Source organism: Tachypleus tridentatus, unplaced genomic scaffold, assembly GCF_004210375.1.
Source record: "Tachypleus tridentatus isolate NWPU-2018 unplaced genomic scaffold, ASM421037v1 Hic_cluster_2, whole genome shotgun sequence".
Taxonomy (NCBI): Eukaryota; Metazoa; Arthropoda; class Merostomata; order Xiphosura; family Limulidae; genus Tachypleus; species Tachypleus tridentatus.
The window spans coordinates 16,360,145-16,379,351 of record NW_027467782.1 but is presented as its reverse complement, the minus strand read 5'-3'; positions in this window follow the sequence as shown (position 1 = coordinate 16,379,351).

The following is a 19,207-nucleotide window of genomic DNA, read 5'->3' as shown; positions in this document are numbered from 1 at the left end:
CTTTATCGTGGTGAATTCTATGATGGTTGCTAACTGGTTACTGGGAATTTTTATAGTTGGGTTAGGGTCTCGGATATAGAGTTCTAAGGCTATCTTGCAGGCTTCAGTGTTGATTGTGTTAAACAACAAAACCATCATGAATACATTAACTAAGTTACTTGAAACAGCTATCATGTCTTCATCAATTATAAATCAGAGTATAGTCATTATTATTATATTAATCAGGTTCTGTAAGATAGTCATCGTCACCTTTATAGTTACGTATCTCAAGATATCTGTCATTACCACTTCAGTCACATGCATCAAAACAGCTATTATGACTATCGAAGTTAAACATATTAACACGGCTATCACGACAACGTTAATCAAACAGCTCACGTGAACTATCAAGATTATATTAACTAAACAACTTAGGTTAACAACTGTAAAGACGTTATTTGAATGTTTTAGTGTAACTATCATGACTGAGATAATGAAACAGATTACGATAATCAGATATTTTGTGATATCCATCATGGATACATACGGTTAGTAACTGCTTTAGGACAGCTATCACCAGTACTTTAATTAAATGTTTCAAGATATCCATAAAGATTTCTTTAGTCACATATTTGAAAGCTTCTTTCATAACTTCCATAGTTACACCACATCTCCTGGCAATTGTCATTACTTTAATTAACGAGCATAAGGAAGCCATTATTGACACTGTGATTAAAAACCTAAAGACAACCAGCATGGTGATATTAATCCAACAGTATATTACAGGCATCACCAATATATAAGTTATACACTCCAGAAGAAGCATCGTTAGTATGTTAATTAAATTCTTCCAGACAGCCATCGTGATTACCTTTAGTAAAATTAGTGTTATGAAATACACTGCTGGCCAAAATTTTAAGGCCAATGAACATAAAGAAAAAATATGCATTTTGCGCTGTTAGACTCAACCACTTATTTGAGTAGAGCTTCGAAAGATGACAATAAGAAATGGGAAAATAAAAAAAAAACTTTTTTAGCATTTATTAGGGAAAATGTGAACACTATGAAATTAATCTACATACTAGCTGGTTAAATGTTTAAAAACCATACCAAAATGAAGTCCTAAACAGGGTAGGAAATGCCTAACAAGAGGTCGCAGGGAGTTTGTCAGGGATGCCCGTTGTCCCCCTCGCTTTATGCATTGTTGATCGAGTGCCTGCTCTCTTCTCTGTATCACTTGGTCTTGGTGAATGGCCTCCAGTTGCCGGGGGGTACGAGCGTGACATACATCTCGCATGCAGACGATGTGAACCTCTTCCTCAAGAACCTAACATCGTTGGGTTCAGCATTGGTCAATGTCCACCATTACTCTCTGGTCAGTGCTGTCCAGCTCAATTATCTCATGTCTCGGTGTTGGGGGTTGGGCAAATGGGCCTCGTCTGCCGACTCCCTGTTTGGTATGGCCTAGACCTCCTACAAGGTCACTTGCTTTGATGTTCATCTTCTCATGAGCCCCGGGTTGCTTGGGACGGGGTGGTGCAATGTATCGGTTCAGCAGTGCACGATTACTGCTACTGCCCCACTAACTTGTGTGACAGGGTGGAGGTGGTGAGAAGGATGATACTCCCCTTGGTCTGGTACCTTGGGGCTGTTCTTCCTCTGTATGACTGCACTGCATGGGCCATTGAGCACCACGTCTTTGCCGTTCTGTGGGGTGGCAAGTCTGAGGCTGTATCTCAGCTTTTCTCAACACTGCTGCCTCGCAAGGGAGGTCTGGGCATAACTTGTGTCAGAATCCAGTGCCTCTCTCTCTTTCTGTCTACTGACTTTCGCTATTTGTCCTTGGAGGGTCATCCCTGTTGCCACCTCACTCGATTCTTGGTTGGCAAGGTCGCAGGCATTTTGGTGTTCCGTTGAGCCTGCAAACTTCTATGTTTTTTGACCCTCCTTGCTGGTATGTTGACGCTGCTGCGGCGATTTCATGCTGTGTCAGCCGACGTTCCGACAGACTCCTGTTCCCTCTACCGCCTGCTGGTTTTCAGGTCCCGCCTCTCTTGGCGGAGACCATCCTGTACCACGTGCCGGTCCCTGTTTCCGTCCATCTGGCCTTTTCCTTCCAGTATACTTTAACCATCTCTAAATATGTCATCTGGCTTGTTCGAAACAAATTAGTTTTCGTGCAGGCGCTGGTGTCGTACTTTAAGATATTGAGCAAGGCCAGGTATCGGCTGTTACTCCGCTTTGAGGCGGACTTTCGGTGGCTGGGTTACAGGGATTTCTTCCATCTATAGCGGCCGGGTATCTCCTCTTTTTACGTTTGTGAGGGTCCGGGTCGAGAGTGGATTCTGAGCCATTCTGTCTTCACTCTCGCTTCTTATATATATGTCTGTTCTTTTATTATTTTTGTTTTTTGGTATATATTTAATTATTTTTGCTTTGCATATATTTAATTCTGTTTGCTTTGAATGTATTACCTTTTTGCCTTGTCTATATTTAATTAATTCTGCTTTGTTTATATTTAATTACTCTTGCTTTGCATCTATTTCATTATTTTTGCTTTGCATCTATTTCATTGTTTTTGCTTTGCATCTATTTCATTGTTTTGTCTTGTATATACACCATTCTTTTTCACTTTGTAATATGTGTAATTATTTTGTTTTTCATTGCTTTGTATATATTCCTCCTTTTCACTTTGTATATATAACATTTTTTTTTTTTCATAACTCATACGGCCCGGCATGGCCTAGCGCGTAAGGCGTGCGACTCGTAATCCGAGGGTCGCGGGTTCGCGCCCGCGTCGCGCTAAACATGCTCGCCCTCCCAGCCGTGGGGGTGTATAATGTGACGGTCAATCCCACTATTCGTTGGTAAAAGAGTAGCCCAAGAGTTGGCGGTGGGTGGTGATGACTAGCTGCCTTCCCTCTAGTCTTACACTGCTAAATTAGGGACGGCTAGCACAGATAGCCCTCGAGTAGCTTTGTGCGAAATTCCAAAACAAACAAACATAACTCATACCGCGTGCTGTTTTTGTCACGATTTCTTGTTCAGTTCATTTTTCTTGTAAATAAATTCAAAATCAGGATAAGTATTTTTTATTAAGTAAATATACTATGAAACATAGTTTACTGAAACTGTTTTTCTCTTTGTGCTTTACTATTGTAGCAAAAATTAGTGAACTTAAGTAACTGTAACAAGCCTGTTCTAAACGTTTTATTATCTTTCGGTGTATTAAGAATTAACTTGATTACTTAAGATCGATAAGTGTAGATCCAGCCTATAAATATAGGTAAATTATGAGTCAGGCTAAACATATTTTGATGAGGATGCTGTTTATTTATGAAAGAATTTCTATAATTTAGAAAGTGTTGAGTTTTAATTACAATACATGCAAGTTAATGCGTGTTGGTTATTATATTTTAAAATATTAGTATAATTTGGATGGATTAACAGTGTTATGAAAGAAAGGAATCATGGTGTAATAGTTGATCATATTCTAAAGCCATCTAAGCAGTGTGCAATTGTTAGTGGTGGAGCAAATAGGATGTTGGGTTGTATGTACAGAAATATTGAATAAAGTCTAAAGAAGTAACAGTTTCATTGTACTTGTTACTAATTAGGTCACATCTGGAATACTGTGTTCAGTCTAATGTTCCTTATCTTAGGAAAGACATCAAATTTAAGAAAAGTTAGCTTGGATACGACTAAAGTATGTGAGATTGAAGGAAATGACAGTGATAATGTATCAACGTTTTTCATAGTTAAAAGTGAGAACTAGGAACACAAATACAAAACTTGGTTGTTTGTATATAAACACTAAACTATACATTATGTTAACAAAACTTTGTGGAGTCTAGCTTTCTTTTCCACTGACTCATTTACAGTTATAAAAGATGCAGATTCACCTTGTGGAAGCACTCTTGATTTTGGAATCAGCAACCACATTGAAATTCATATTATCACAAAATTAACCTCATACATTAACTGTAAGTTGTAAAAATTAGAGTCAAACCCTAAGTTTGGTAACAAGGTTCTGCTGACTGGCTGATGTATCCCTATTCACTTGTTTAAAGTAAGGTAACTTTGTAATTCTGTCTAGTAAAATACAATGACAGTGTAATTTTCTTTTTAATTGAGAAATTGTTTTTGTTTTCCTTGTTATTTGAACAATCTATATTCTGCTCACCACAGGTATCAACACCCAGTTTCTAGCATTGCATGTCTGTCAATGTGTCACTGGGCCACCAGTGATCTAAGTAAGAAATATCGAATTATAATCCTAAAACTTTGTTTGTTATCTTCATTTCTGTTTTTGACTGACCCATGTCCTGCTATAATTCTGTCTGTTGAACATTTCTGAAGTTTATTTTTCTGTTTTCACTGTGTCACATCTAGTTCTAATTCTACATGGTAACATTTCTATGCAAGGTAATTTCCTTGTAAAGGTTTTCACACTGTTCTTTTTCACAGAACTATTTTATTTATAATGCTATCCAGTAACACAGTTTTATGGGCTAGTTTTTTCTTTTTGTCAGCCATGTTTAGCTATAATTCATTATGTTAAACTTTTCAGTGGTCTTTATACTTTTTCAAAGATCCATATTCAGCTGTAATTCTGTCTGATAAAACTGTTTATATTCTGGGCAATAAATAAACAAATAGCACCACAGTCCATTTACTATAAAATATTACATTAAGACAAGCCAAATGTTTATAGAAATTTTCATAAAACTGTTGGTTACCACAGCTGTATTAAGATAGTTAAATAATTGTCTCTTTTTTGTTTTTGTCAAAGTCCACACAGGCTTCAATTACTTTAGAAAACAGCTGGGAAGAATTTCATAATGAATTACTTTTCCCTGCTCTGTTATAATTTCACCTTAAAATTGCCACTATACACTTTATCACTAAACTCTCAATCACACATTAGGTCTATCATTTGAACTAAATTTTTAATGCTTATTTATATCTTGAGAGAAGTCTGGAACATTCCACATAGTAATAGGTATTATGATTCAATAATACTCAGTGATAGAAGAAAACCTTATAATGGTTCTAGTAACAAGCTGCTATAATATAAAAACTGACAGTTCATAACATAAGTATGATTCATAAGCAGTTGTGTCAATAAGTTTGCCATAAACTATTGTTTCTATAAATAATTAAATTTAACATTCACACTATGTCAGCTATCTAATTCATAACCTTCACATTCAGCTAAAAACGTCATTTATGTCTAACATAATGTTGACGTTTTTTAAAAACAATTACAAGTTATAATTCTCTCTGTTTTTACTTTTCTCTCATAACTAATAGGAAAGACAAAGAGTAACTAAACTAGTTTGTTTCACTGACAAATAGATGGGATAAGAAAGAACAAGGGTGAGAAAATTTTACAACAGTAGATAATAGAAAGTTATATATCTATCACATAGGTTAATAAAGCTTTGAATCAAAGTTCCACAAGTTATATATCTATCACATAGGTTAATAAAGCTTTCAATCAAACTTCCACAAGTTATATATCTATCACATAGGTTAATAAAGCTTTGAATCAAACTTCCACAAGTTATATATCTATCACATAGGTTAATAAACCTTTGAATCAAAGTTCCACAAGTTATATATCTATCACATAGGTTAATAAAGCTTTGAATCAAAGTTCCACAAGTTATATATCTTATATATAATAGGTAATTTAAAGAGTATTGTGGAAGAATTATTAAAGGTAATAATAAAACATATGATGTGCTGTATTTGTTTAAGTAAAGAATAAATAAAATTGACATGTTTTATTGGAATCTCAGTCTTGGAGTCATTATTTAGTGTAACCGTAAATCTCCTAGAATTAGTGACTCGTGTGTCCCATTCCCAACTGGATATTACCATCTAATATAAGGTTGGTGTATCTTCTGTGTTGTTAGCCAGGCAAGAGTGGAAGGTCAACATAATAAAAATAATAACTATATACAATTATATAATGTTATGAGATTTAAGCTACTTACAATAAACATGTTTGTTTTCACATTATAACCTGCAGTCATTGTAGAACAAAAATTAAGCATGATTCATATTTATTTTCTAATTTATTGTGGTGGTTACGAAGTTGATTAAAGTGACAGAACATAAAAAATTAGAGTAGAGAAAATAACAGATAAAATATATAATTTTATTGAAAACAAGTGTTTGGAATGTATTTTGGTGGTTTCAAGGATCACACAAATATGTCAGATTTTTGAACAAAGAATAGTTTTTAATCATAACAAGAAAATCACTTCACACTCGGACTATTAACAAAACAGACTTTACATTTTTATTAACAAATCTTTAGTAAAATTACTTCATTAAAAATATGAATTTTTGTGTACTAAAGATTGGAATCATTAGTAAATATCTATTAATGTTTGTTAAGATATGCATACGGCAATAAAAGCTCTAATATAAATACATAATGTCTGCAATGTGTATCCAAACTTGTGTATTTTATAGTAAGCCCATCATGAAAGGGTTAATAAATTCCTGATTATAGTGTTCATAAATATGAAGTGTTTGTTAAACTTAAAATGGTGAACTGACTCTAAGTGTTAGTGTTTTTATTGTATTTTATTAGTTATTAATTATTCAAATAACATCACAATTTATAGTGAGTATAAATACACACTGGCAATACTTGTTTACAAAAGTTATGATTTAATAACTTTACAGATCCATGTATAGTACAGAGATGTTCGGATATTTCAATACTAGTTTAAAAAATTGTTAATGTTACATCATATAATAAATCACTTTTTATTCTGTAAACTTAATGAAGACTATACACACATATTGGATCATTGTATAAAAATAAAGCTTACCTAATAATGACAATTATAATGAATATCTTGAAAATATGAAGGATAATAAAAATGACAAAACACGATGTGAATGTATATGAAAGTTTACCAAAACATGTTTACAACTACATAAATCAACACTATCAGAAGTCAACATGTATTTATAAGGTTGTGTAAAGAATCCAGAAACAATTATTACACATCTCTATAGGCAACATGCTATATCAATGCTAACCCAATGTGATCTTGTTTTTCTTACCATCTTTGAGAATTGTTCTGGCATTTAAACAAGCAACAATGACTGCATAACCTCTCCAATACTATATCTCTCAAGAACTATGTTTTGTCCACATAGTTTATACACTTAGTTGTACAGTACCAAGAAGGTTATTATCAAACTGTTACAGGTCTCAAGAAGTAGGATAAAATAAACTACATAATGAACAAAACAGAATCCAAAGGACTTTGTTAACTATTAGAAGTTAGATTAAGATATAATTTAATGTTAGTGTTTAAATTTCAGTTTAATAATAAGTAGATAGTACTGACTAACTATTTTCCTGTGAAATGGAAAAACTTTGAATGTCTTAAAGTGGACAAAAGGATCAGATTGCATTTGAAATATACAAGTATTTTTTGTAAATATAGTAAGATGGTGGTTGTAATGTATCAGGTCATCTCATAAGTAATGTCTAAAAATTTAATACAGAAAGTGCATCATCATTTTTGTCTTTGATCAGTTGTAAAGGTGTTGTGTTACACCAGGATAATGCATGAACCCATACAGCAAGGATAACACCTGTTACCATTGAAGAGCAAGACTGGGAAAAACTTCCCCATCTGATTATCATCTATTCCAAAGTTTGAAGAACTATTTTGATGGAAAATAGCTTGGAACACATGATGTCAAAACTACCCTCTCTACATTCTTATCCTCCGAACCTCAAGAGTTTTATGTAAGTGACATTCAGAAGCTTGTGAGTCATTGGCAGGAAGTAATTAATAATAATGGAACATACATTATTGATTATATAACATTAAAAGTGTTTGAAATCCTCTCTCTTTTTCTGAATTTAAATCAGACATTACTTAAGGGATGACCTGATATATGGATATAAAGAAGTTTTCCATCAGTTTATTACATTTTTAACCATGTTCCACAATGATTCTCCCATTTTTGCTTTCTCTAAACATTTCTCAGTTACAGATCTTTTGTCCATGGTTTAATCACATGAATCTATTCACACACATGTTAAGATAAAGGTAAATGATTTTCTGAAATTAGATGATAATGTTCAACTTCATGGATATATTGTTACTTCAGTTTTACCACTAATCTATATCTGGATATAAACATTAAAATACTGTAATTTTACATTGTTTATTATTTACAAACTACTCATTGTCATATGATCTTGTTCATAATAAATATTTTTCATGACATTGGTATTTTAAAGTCTCAGAATTCTCAGTGACAAAGTAAAAGTTTCTATATTCATAAAACACCAAACTGATGGTGTTGTATTTAGACATTAATTTGGACAGTGACCCTCATATGGATGTCAAGATTGTTTTAAATCCCTTAAAAATTCTGGGCATGTTAATAAAGCTGAAAAAAAAACAACCCAAAACCATGGCATTTGTTTCATTTAAAATTAGTTACAGAATTCAAATTAATATTACAACCAGTAAAGGTATGTGTGATTAACTTGTTAAATAATCTTTAACCAGGTTTTATACCTTTCTCTGGTATTTTAAGATATCATTCATTTGCAGACAACTTCTCAGTTTATGAAACTTATCTACATCTCAAATATACTACATGGCCGAAAGTATGTGAACACCCATTCTAATTAGTGGGTGTGGCTATTTTAGCCACACACATTGCTAACAGGTGCATAAAATCAAGCACACAGCCATGCAGTCTCCATAGAAAAACATTGGTAGTACAATGGGTCATTCTGAAGAACTCAGTGACTTTCAACATGGCACTGTCATAGGATGCCACATTTCTAACAAGTCAGTTCATCAAATTTCTGCCTTTCAAGAGCTACCCCTATCAATTCTAAGTGCTGCTATTGTGAAGTAGAAACATCTAGGAGGAACAAAACCTCAGCCATGAAGTGGTAGGCCTCACAAGCTCACATAACAGGACTGCCAAGTGCTGAAGCTCATAAAAATCATCTGTCCACAGTTGCATCACTCACTATTAAGTTCCAAACTGCCTCTGGAAGCAACAAAAGTACAAGAACTGTTCATCAGGAGCTTCATGAAATGGGTTTCCATGACTGAGCAGCCACACACAAGCCTAAGATCACCATGCACAATGTTAAATGTTAGTTAGAGTGACTCTGGAGCAGTGGAAACGTGTTCTCTGAAGTGATGAATCATACTTCACTATCTGGCAGTCTGACAGACAAATCTGGGTTTGGTGAATGTCAAGAGAACACTAACTGCCCGAATGCAGTGCCGACTGTAAAGTTTTGTGGAGGAGGAATAATGGTCTGGGGCTGTTTCTCATGGTTTGGGCTAGACTCTTTAGTTTCAGTTAAGGAAAATCTTAATGCTACAGCATGCAATGACATTCTAGAGAATTGTGTGCTTCCAACCTTGTGGCAAACATTTGGGGGAAGGCCCTTTTTTGTTTCAGCATGAAAATGCCTCCATGCACAAAGTGAGGTCCATAAAGCCATCATTTGCCGAGATTGGTGTGGAAGAACGTGACTGACTTGCACAGAGCCCTAACCTCAACCCCATTGAACACCTTTGGGAGGAATTTGAACGTCATCTGCAAGCCAGGCCTTCTCCCCCGACCTCACTAATGCTCTTGTGGCTGAATAGGAGTGAATCCTGCAGCCATTTTCCAAATTCTAGTAAAAAGCCTTCCTTTGTCGCTGTTATAGCGACAAAGGGGAGGGGGCAAACTCCATATTAATGTCCATGCTTTTGGAATGAGATGTTCAACAAGCACATATGGTTGTGATGGTCATGCATCCACATACTTTTGGCCATGTAGTGTATATATCAGTTCTCTAATGATTTCTTTGCTTTTTGTTTTTCTTTTGACATTTTGTACTTTTAAATGACTATTCTTTGAAAAATTAATTTTAAACTTTACTTAGACTATTTTCTTCAGTATTCATCTGCTTTTAATTTTTTTGCCATTTAAGACTAAAACTTGTACAGCTAAACAGAATGATACATTAGTTTCTCTTTTACTCCCACTGCCACTTTTATTATAAAGTACAGATTCTGTACTGAGTTAGGATTATACATTATTATCACAAATGAGTCACTATATTGACAACACAAATATCCCTTCATACACAGGAAGGGTGGTATCCTCATATCAGATATATTCCACTTGCTACTATTACTATACTGTGGAACAAGAATTAAAGTTTATGACAAATTTATATGAGTCATTCTGTTATCACATTACAACTGATTCATAACTTGTATGTATACCTGAATTACAATGTTTAAGTTGGTGTAAATATCTCTTTCATGTAGATCCATATCATTTTACTTGTTCAGCGTTACTGTTTGTTTAGTACCTGGGTCTGTGGTGATCTTACAGGACCTGAAGTGTCATATATAAACAAATACAATAACTGTATATGTATTGTTACTTAGTTTATGTATTATGTTCTAGTATGTTATCCACTGCATTATTACAGTACTCCAGTTAATGAAATTGTTAGTATAGTTAGCGATATTCTCCTGTACATCATATTGTTAGAGGATAGTGAAGTGTGTCTAGGTGTGTTTTAAAACACCACAGCTATTACATTTAGTTCCTTTTTTTATACAGCATTTCATAACAGTTTTGTCAGGACAAGTCCAGCATGGCCAAGGTCCTCTAAAGGCTAATGTTTCCTAGCTAAAGAAGAATGCTCTTTCTTCATTTATTTAATATGAGAATCTTAGCTGTCTGTTAATCTAGAGGTAACATACTAAACTGAAATTAATATTTCTAATATAAAAGATGGAACTAAAATCAGTACTCATCTCCACATGAACACATTTATATTCTTCCTATCATTGTATAGATAGCTCAGTCTCTATAAACACTTATTTATTTATAAAGAGGTTGACAGTGGTGTTAACTGATGGAGGAAGTATTTTGTGATGTGTGACATAAATAGTAAACCAGTATCATCACTACATTCTTCAGCTCTGTTATATTGTCATTACTAAATGGTTTGTTTTGTGATGTGTGACAAATAGTAAACTAGTATCATCACTACATTCTTCAGCTCTGTTATATTGTCATTACTATATGGTTTGTTTTGTGATGTGTGACATAAATAGTAAACTAGTATTATCACTACATTCTTCACCTCTGTTATATTGTCATTACTATATGGTTTGTTTTGTGATGTGTAACATAAATAGTAAACTAGAATCATGACTACATTCTTCACCTCTGTTATATTGTCATTACTATATGGTTTGTTTTGTGATGTGTGACATAAATAGTAAACTAGTATCATCACTACATCCTTCATTTCTGTTATATTGTCATTACTATATGGTTTGTTTTGTGATGTGTGACATAAATAGTAAACTAGTATCATCACTACATTCTTCAGCTCTGTTATACTGTCATTACTATGTGGTTTGTTTTGTGATGTGTGACATAAATAGTAAACTAATATCATCACTACATTCTTCAGCTCTGTTATACTGTCATTACTATGTGGTTTGTTTTGTGATGTGTGACATAAATGGTAAACTAGTAACATGACTACATTCTTCAGCTTTGTTATATTGTCATTACTATATGGTTTGTTTTGTGATGTGTAACATAAATAGTAAACTAGAATCATGACTACATTCTTCAGCTCTGTTATATTATCATTACTATATGGGTTGTTTTGTGATGTGTGACATAAATAGTAAACTAGTATCATCACTACATTCTTCAGCTCTGTTATATTGTCATAACTATATGGATTATTTAATGTGTTTCTGTCTGTAACATTCTGTTCTTATGTACTTCAGAATGTCCTACAGTAGTTTATCATCAACCAACAACTTTGTTTCCAGCTTGAAAGAAAAGCAGTTTTTCAAAACATGACAAAAGAAAATTAAAACTCAAGTTCCTTTAAAGTATCTTTTCTCCAACAGTCTAATGTTATAATTTTCCTGCACAGAGAATATACTTCTTATAGACACTTACCAACCCTTACATAAAACTTTTCTCAATTATTATATCCTCTATATACTTACAGGTTTCACTCACCATTAGTCTAAATACTTTCATCTACCCAAGCATGTTTAATGTGGTTCAGCTGTACTGTAGCATATAAACAATCATGCAACAATCCTCTACCAACAGGCATGTGACTTACTCTCCTCATGCAACTACCTCACTTGGAGATTAGATGCTAGAAACAGAAACACTAAATTGGAAAGAAGGATGTAAAGTGTGATAAGTGATAAGTATCAATCAGTAATATATTTTCTTGGTAAGAAAATGATAAGTTCCAATATGATACCTCACCTTTGCTAATATAAAAGCTAGAATCCTATACATTGACCTGTTGAATGGAGTGGTGTAACATTACCAAAATTATCCCTTTTAAAATACATCTAAAAGAGCCCAGGGAGTTTATCAACATATCTGTTCAGTAAACACACTAGAGGGAGATTGAACTACATCAGAATCAGTTTTACTCTTCACTCTTGATGAAAAACATCATCACTGAATGGACAACAAAGGGAAACATGATAAACAGCAGAAAGTAAAAGTGTCAGACTTTTAAAAGATAGGGCAGGTCCACTCAAAGCTGTGTGAACAATTCCATCCTCAAACCACTGGAACTGTGAATGATATATTCAGTTCACAGAAGAAGGTCATGAACCAACTGTAGCTAGACCTGCCATTGATATAGTGTGGTTAAAGCATGTCAGACCATAACTGAGAGATCAACTATAGCTTCACACTATCTGAAGCAATGTTGATACTTCTAGTCCTGGAAGAATGGCATCCTCAACCAATCAGATTGAGATGCACACCTAATATAACACAATGATGAAGCTCCAGACTGCAATCAGAAAATCAACTCAATTTTCAGAACCACTGGGATTGGGATTCAATTGTTTAATCCCTGGAAAGCCAGAGCTCCTCAACCAGTGTGTGAAATTAACTCTACCTAATGCCAGTTATACCACAAATGGTTCATTTGTCCTGCATTAGGAAGTTCTTGTACCATACATTTTAAAGTCTATAATACACAACACCAAGATGGTATGTTCTACAGGACTGCTTGTAGATTCAACTTTGTGAAGTACTGCACCATAATTACATTCATCCCAACTATACACTCATGGACTAGTATGAATAAAGCAGAAAAGGTACACTGTCCATTTTAACCAATATTTTCTGTATATTTTACAAAGTTTGATTATTTAAAAACATGCAACAACTGAAAAATCTGTAGAATAAGTTTCTCCCCCCTTAAATCTAATTATTTCTAAACAAATACATCATTTAATTTCATTAGACACTAACATAATAGCATTCCATGCCTTGACTTCTTAAGATACTGACAATTTTCCTTCATTAATACTGCTGCTTAAGATGCCTGCAGCTTTTGTAATATTGCTATAGAATATACTTCACTTAGTTCTGAAGTTAAACTATTCATATCACAGATGGTTTCCATTTTGTTGATGTCCAAAATAAGCAAAAATGCATATGTACAACAGTTTATCACAGACATTAATATTTGAAAAGAGTCACCTTGTTTACAAAATTAAACCATGAATTTAGGTTTACAGTTTATCATTTCTTTTGTAAATATAATATTGTAAATGTTTATCTGTTACTTTCATATGAATCACCTTTCCAGAAATAAGGAAAGTGTTTGAAACCACTTGATCATAACTTATATAAGATACTCAAAGTGTTCTATAGGCTTTCTAATTAATTTTGTTACTAAATTTACTAGTAATGTATATATTTACTAGTTATAAGTAACTTAAACCTTGAAAGTAATATAAATTTGTCAGTAGTGCTAGTATATGTCTAGTTGTAACTTTACAACATCTTGAATCTATCTCTGTTCTGATTACTAGTGTTAGTATATGTCTAGTTGTAACTTTACAACATCTTGAATCTATCTCTGTTCTGATTACTAGTGTTAGTATATGTCTAGTTGTAACTTTATATCTTGAATCTATCTCTGTTCTGATTAACAGTGTTAGTATATGTCTTGTAACTCTATCTCTCTGTTCTGATTACTAGTGTTAGTATATGTCTAGTTGTAACCTTACAACATCTTGAATCTATCTCTGTTCTGATTACTAGTGTTAGTATATGTCTAGTTGTAACTTTACAACATCTTGAATCTATCTCTGTTCTGATTACTAGTGTTAGTATATGTCTAGTTGTAACTTTACAACATCTTGAATCTATCTCTGTTCTGATTAAGTATATGTCTAGTTGTAACTTTACAACATCTTGAATCTATCTCTGTTCTGATTACTAGTGTTAGTATATGTCTAGTTGTAACTTTACAACATCTTGAATCTATCTCTGTTCTGATTACTAGTGTTAGTATATGTCTAGTTGTAACTTTACAACATCTTGAATCTATCTCTGTTCTGATTACTAGTGTTAGTATATGTCTAGTTGTAACTTTACAACATCTTGAATCTATCTCTGTTCTGATTACTAGTGTTAGTATATGTCTAGTTGTAACCTTACAACATCTTGAATCTATCTCTGTTCTGATTACTAGTGTTAGTATATGTCTAGTTGTAACTTTACAACATCTTGAATCTATCTCTGTTCTGATTACTAGTGTTAGTATATGTCTAGTTGTAACTTTACAACATCTTGAATCTATCTCTGTTCTGATTACTAGTGTTAGTATATGTCTAGTTGTAACTTTACAACATCTTGAATCTATCTCTGTTCTGATTACTAGTGTTAGTATATGTCTAGTTGTAACCTTACAACATCTTGAATCTATCTCTGTTCTGAGTAACATATTAACACTTTCACCGCAAGAACGTCCCCTGAGCTAAATAAAATCGTCTAGCGTTAAGCATTTATTTTTGTTTGTTTTGGAATTTTGCACAAAGCTACTCGAGGGCTATCTGGGCTAGCCGTCCCTAATTTAGCAGTGTAAAATTATATGGAAGGCAGCTAGTTATCACCACCCACCGCCAACTCTTGGGCTACTCTTTTACCAACGAATAGTGGGATTGACCTTAACATTATAACCAGCGAACCCGCGACCCTCGGATTAGAGTCGCACACCTTAACGCGTTTGGCCATGCCGGGCCCCAGCAACCAGTGACGCCACTGCTGATGTTAATTGAGATTGTATTAACACTTTCACCGCAAGAACTTCCCCTGAGCTAAATAAAATCGTCTAACGTTAAGCAGAATAAAATACTAAAAGGCCCAATACGCGACAAACCTGTTATATTAAAGATATATTTTAATTTTTTGTACAGCGTAACCTGATTCAATTTTATAGTTTTAGGGAAAAATACCAACATTCTAACATTTCCTCGCGGATCCCCAGATAACTATGGCGGATCCTAAGGGCATGGGGGAGCATCGTTTGAAAAACCATGAGTCTGGAGTATCACAATCTTACAATGTGTTTTTATCACTGTTAGTTAGCTGTGTATCCCTTTCAACTTTAAATGTTTGTTTCTCAGTAGCATCTATTTGTGTACTTTAATCGAATCATAAAATATTTGTAATTCTCTCTATTTTGATATTTCATATAACACATACATACAGTGATATGTAAAGGTTAAAGTTGTATGTATAGAATAAATCTACAGACGACAAATAAATTTGTCACATCAAAAAACTTGTTGCTCTGAGATCTACACCAACAAATCATTCCTGTGATCGCGAGAAACAAACCTTTATTTATATTCCATACACAATTTGTTAAGTAGATTTAAAGGATAAATTTTCGTTTTGATAACTCAACTAAGAATATCTTTTGACTTTTCCTGCTGTTATCCCTCACTTATCAGTTTTATTTTTCTGTTATTTATCTTTTCGTTTGCTTACGTCATTTCATTACAATAATTGATTCAAGAGTATTGTTACATTTCCAACCAATGCGAAGAAAGACAACAATAAAATGGAACCACAATATTCCTGAATATTTGTACACAGTAACTAAAGAGACGAGACTTTCCATTTTGTATGTACTGTCTGCGTAGTTTTCTTCTTTCTTTTATCAAGTGTATTATTTCTTGATGTGGTTGCCATATGTGTGTTGTTATGAAGTGTTTTTGTTTCGGTATAGAGCTGTTGGCTGCACGTTTTAGGCACTCATATATTTTATGACTATATACATCTATATCTGATGTGTCCATGTCAAAGTTTAGTACTTCAGTTGGTAAAATTTGGTCTATGACTGATTGAAATAGTGGCCAATTAGCTTTATTATAATTTACTTTAATTTTGTTTAAGTGGGGGTGAGATTGAAAATACACCAGACTGGAAGGTAGTCACTAGCTGTATTGTGACCAACAGACAAGTTTATGAATTTGCGACACATATTGTACGAACACAGGCGTAAGTCCAATATTTTACTGTGCCCATGTGAGTACGAGATATGTGTCGGTGTTGCATCATTTAACAAAATCATATTAGTTTCAGTTGGAAATTAATAAAGTATTTTACCATTAGGGTTTGTACATATACAGTTGAAGGTGATATTTACTATTTAAATCTCTTATAATTACTATATTAAGGTTGTGGTTATATATGGAATGTAATAGACTGACATCTAATACTTTGCTAGACGAGCAGTAAATGCCCGCCACTGTTACTGAATTTTATACGTCTATTACTACTGATTCATTAGAGGAAGGTATTCAAACTCCTTGAACTAGAAGTTCAGTTTTATACCGTAATAAAATTCCTCTGTTTGAATCTCTCTTACCCTTTCAATCTTGTCTGATAATAGATTATCCTTTTATTTTAAATATGTGGTAGTTATAGAGGGTTGTTTCACTAATTACAAAGACATCTGGTTTTATGATGTTGGTTATGTCTTCCATCTCATGTTTCTTGGAAACAATAGCATCCTGGATATTGATGTGTAGCACTGAATTTATCCATGGTTGATAGAGTTCATGATATATGTTAAGATCTATGGCAGGTATTTTTGGATGTTTTTCATAATTATTTTAATGACTATTAAACTGTTTACATTATTTCGATTAGTGTATTCGGCCATTATTTCAGAGAAAGTGGATGTAATAGAGACAGTATCTGATAGACACTTGCATAATGCACTAAACTATTTTTATAAAAACTGACATAAAAATGATTTATTGTGTATCTTCATACATGATAAACATAGTACCTCTCTCATATGAATATATATCTAAGAAATAGAAATCACTAGACGCCTAGAACTGGTATAATATACATAGCTTTTTTATGTTATTACTTATTTTATTTTTTGTTTCTTTCTTTCTCTTTTTTCCGTTAAATATATATAATAAAAAATAAATAATGGAAAAAATATATAAAAGAAGAAAATAAAAGTGCAATTTTTGTACATAGTTACTCACCATCATATACGAGTGGTTAATCTTTTTCGATTTTGGTTTTACAATGTAATATTTTTAAACATTTTTTTTTTATTTGAACATGCAATTTTGTGGTGATTTTAAGATGTCATAAAATAAACACAATTGTAAATAGACTCACATCTAAAATATAAATCACTTGAATTATGTTTATGATTTACTCTTAAAATGATAAATCGTTTTAAGTAATACAATTTTCTGAAAGAGAGATGAATTAAAGAATGCCTTTAAGAAATGCATTGAGGCTTAGTTCAGGTAAAATCCCATAGATGACAGCAAATTCGATTTTTTTAAGTTTATCGTTATTTGCATTGATCGGGCCTGATCTTTTCACTTATTTTTATCACAAAGAATTCTGCACTTCTACCTATTATTACAGGGATATATAACTTATTCTCACCTGCCCCCTGCAGAAGGGTTCTTTTAAAATCGTCAATCGTAATTTGGTATGCGTTCATTAGTACGCGTTTAGATATAAATTTGTTTGTTTTTTGAATTTCGCACAAAGCTAGCTATCTGTGCTAGCCGTCCCTAATTTAGCAGTGTAAGACTAGAGGGAAGGCAGCTAGTCATCACCACCCAGCGCCAACTCCTGATCTCCTCTTTTACCAACGAATAGTGGGATTGATCGTAAATTATAACGCCCTCACGGCTAAAGGGTGAGCATCTTTGGCGCTTCGGGGATGCAAACCCGCGACCCTCAGATCACAACACACATGGCTATATTGTTTATCATCCCCTTCGCGCCAAACATGCTCGCCCCCTTTCAGTCGTGTGGGCGTTATAATATGTCGGGTCAATCCCACTATTCATTGGTAAAAGAGTAGCCCAAGAGTTGACGGTGGGTGGTGATGACTAGTTGCCAACGCTGAACTGTACGTTCACTAACAGATCCATGGTCGAATGCCTGGTTGATGTTCCCTGTAGTTTCGGTAGCTTTAATATTTGACTAATATTCAGATCTTATTTCAATTTTTTCTGTATACTCAAATATATATTCAAAACCTACTTTTTTTATATATATATAGGAACAAATATGACAAACCACCTGTCCAGTATGAGCAGTCTTTGTTGTGATATAGAATGCAAGTCTACTATTAGTAGACTTTGGATGTTCAAAAAGGTAAGATCGATTCGACACAAAGTGATATTTAACCATAAATACAAACGGATCAGTTAGTCAGGTACAGCTGAACACATGCTCCAAGGGGCGAAGTGTGGGTAAAAGATTCCAAGAATTTTAAAAGTTTCACATTGAAGTCAGTAGTGTATGAAAAGGATACATTTTCTCAACTACAGATTTTCTCCAGTCATGTGAAAAATCACAAACATATCAAACAAGTAATGTTGTTGTTAAAGACAAAACATCTTAAAATTAGAAACTATTTCCACAGTTGTCTTAAATACAAGAAGATTCTTTTATTTCTGCACCTTCACGTACGTGATGATGTTTCAAAGTTTCTACAGTTTTATTCAAGATACTTCTGTTCTTTTATCTTCGTATTATAAGGTATGGATAAAGGGTAATTGATAAAGGACATTTCGACGATAATTTAACTCATCCTATTTTTACAGATATTTTAACAGTTTGTATAAAAGGTTCATATGAAATCCTCTTTCCGTCAGGTAACTATATTCGCACTCACACATATACGTATGTATACATATTTATAAACAGAAATATAAAACTATGGTATCTTCGTATGAGATTAATTCAATAGTTCCAACTTTAGTACCTGTGTTTTATAACTTGTTGACACTTTTGTTCATGTTGCAAATTAATTATAATTTATTCTGTTTGTTGATTG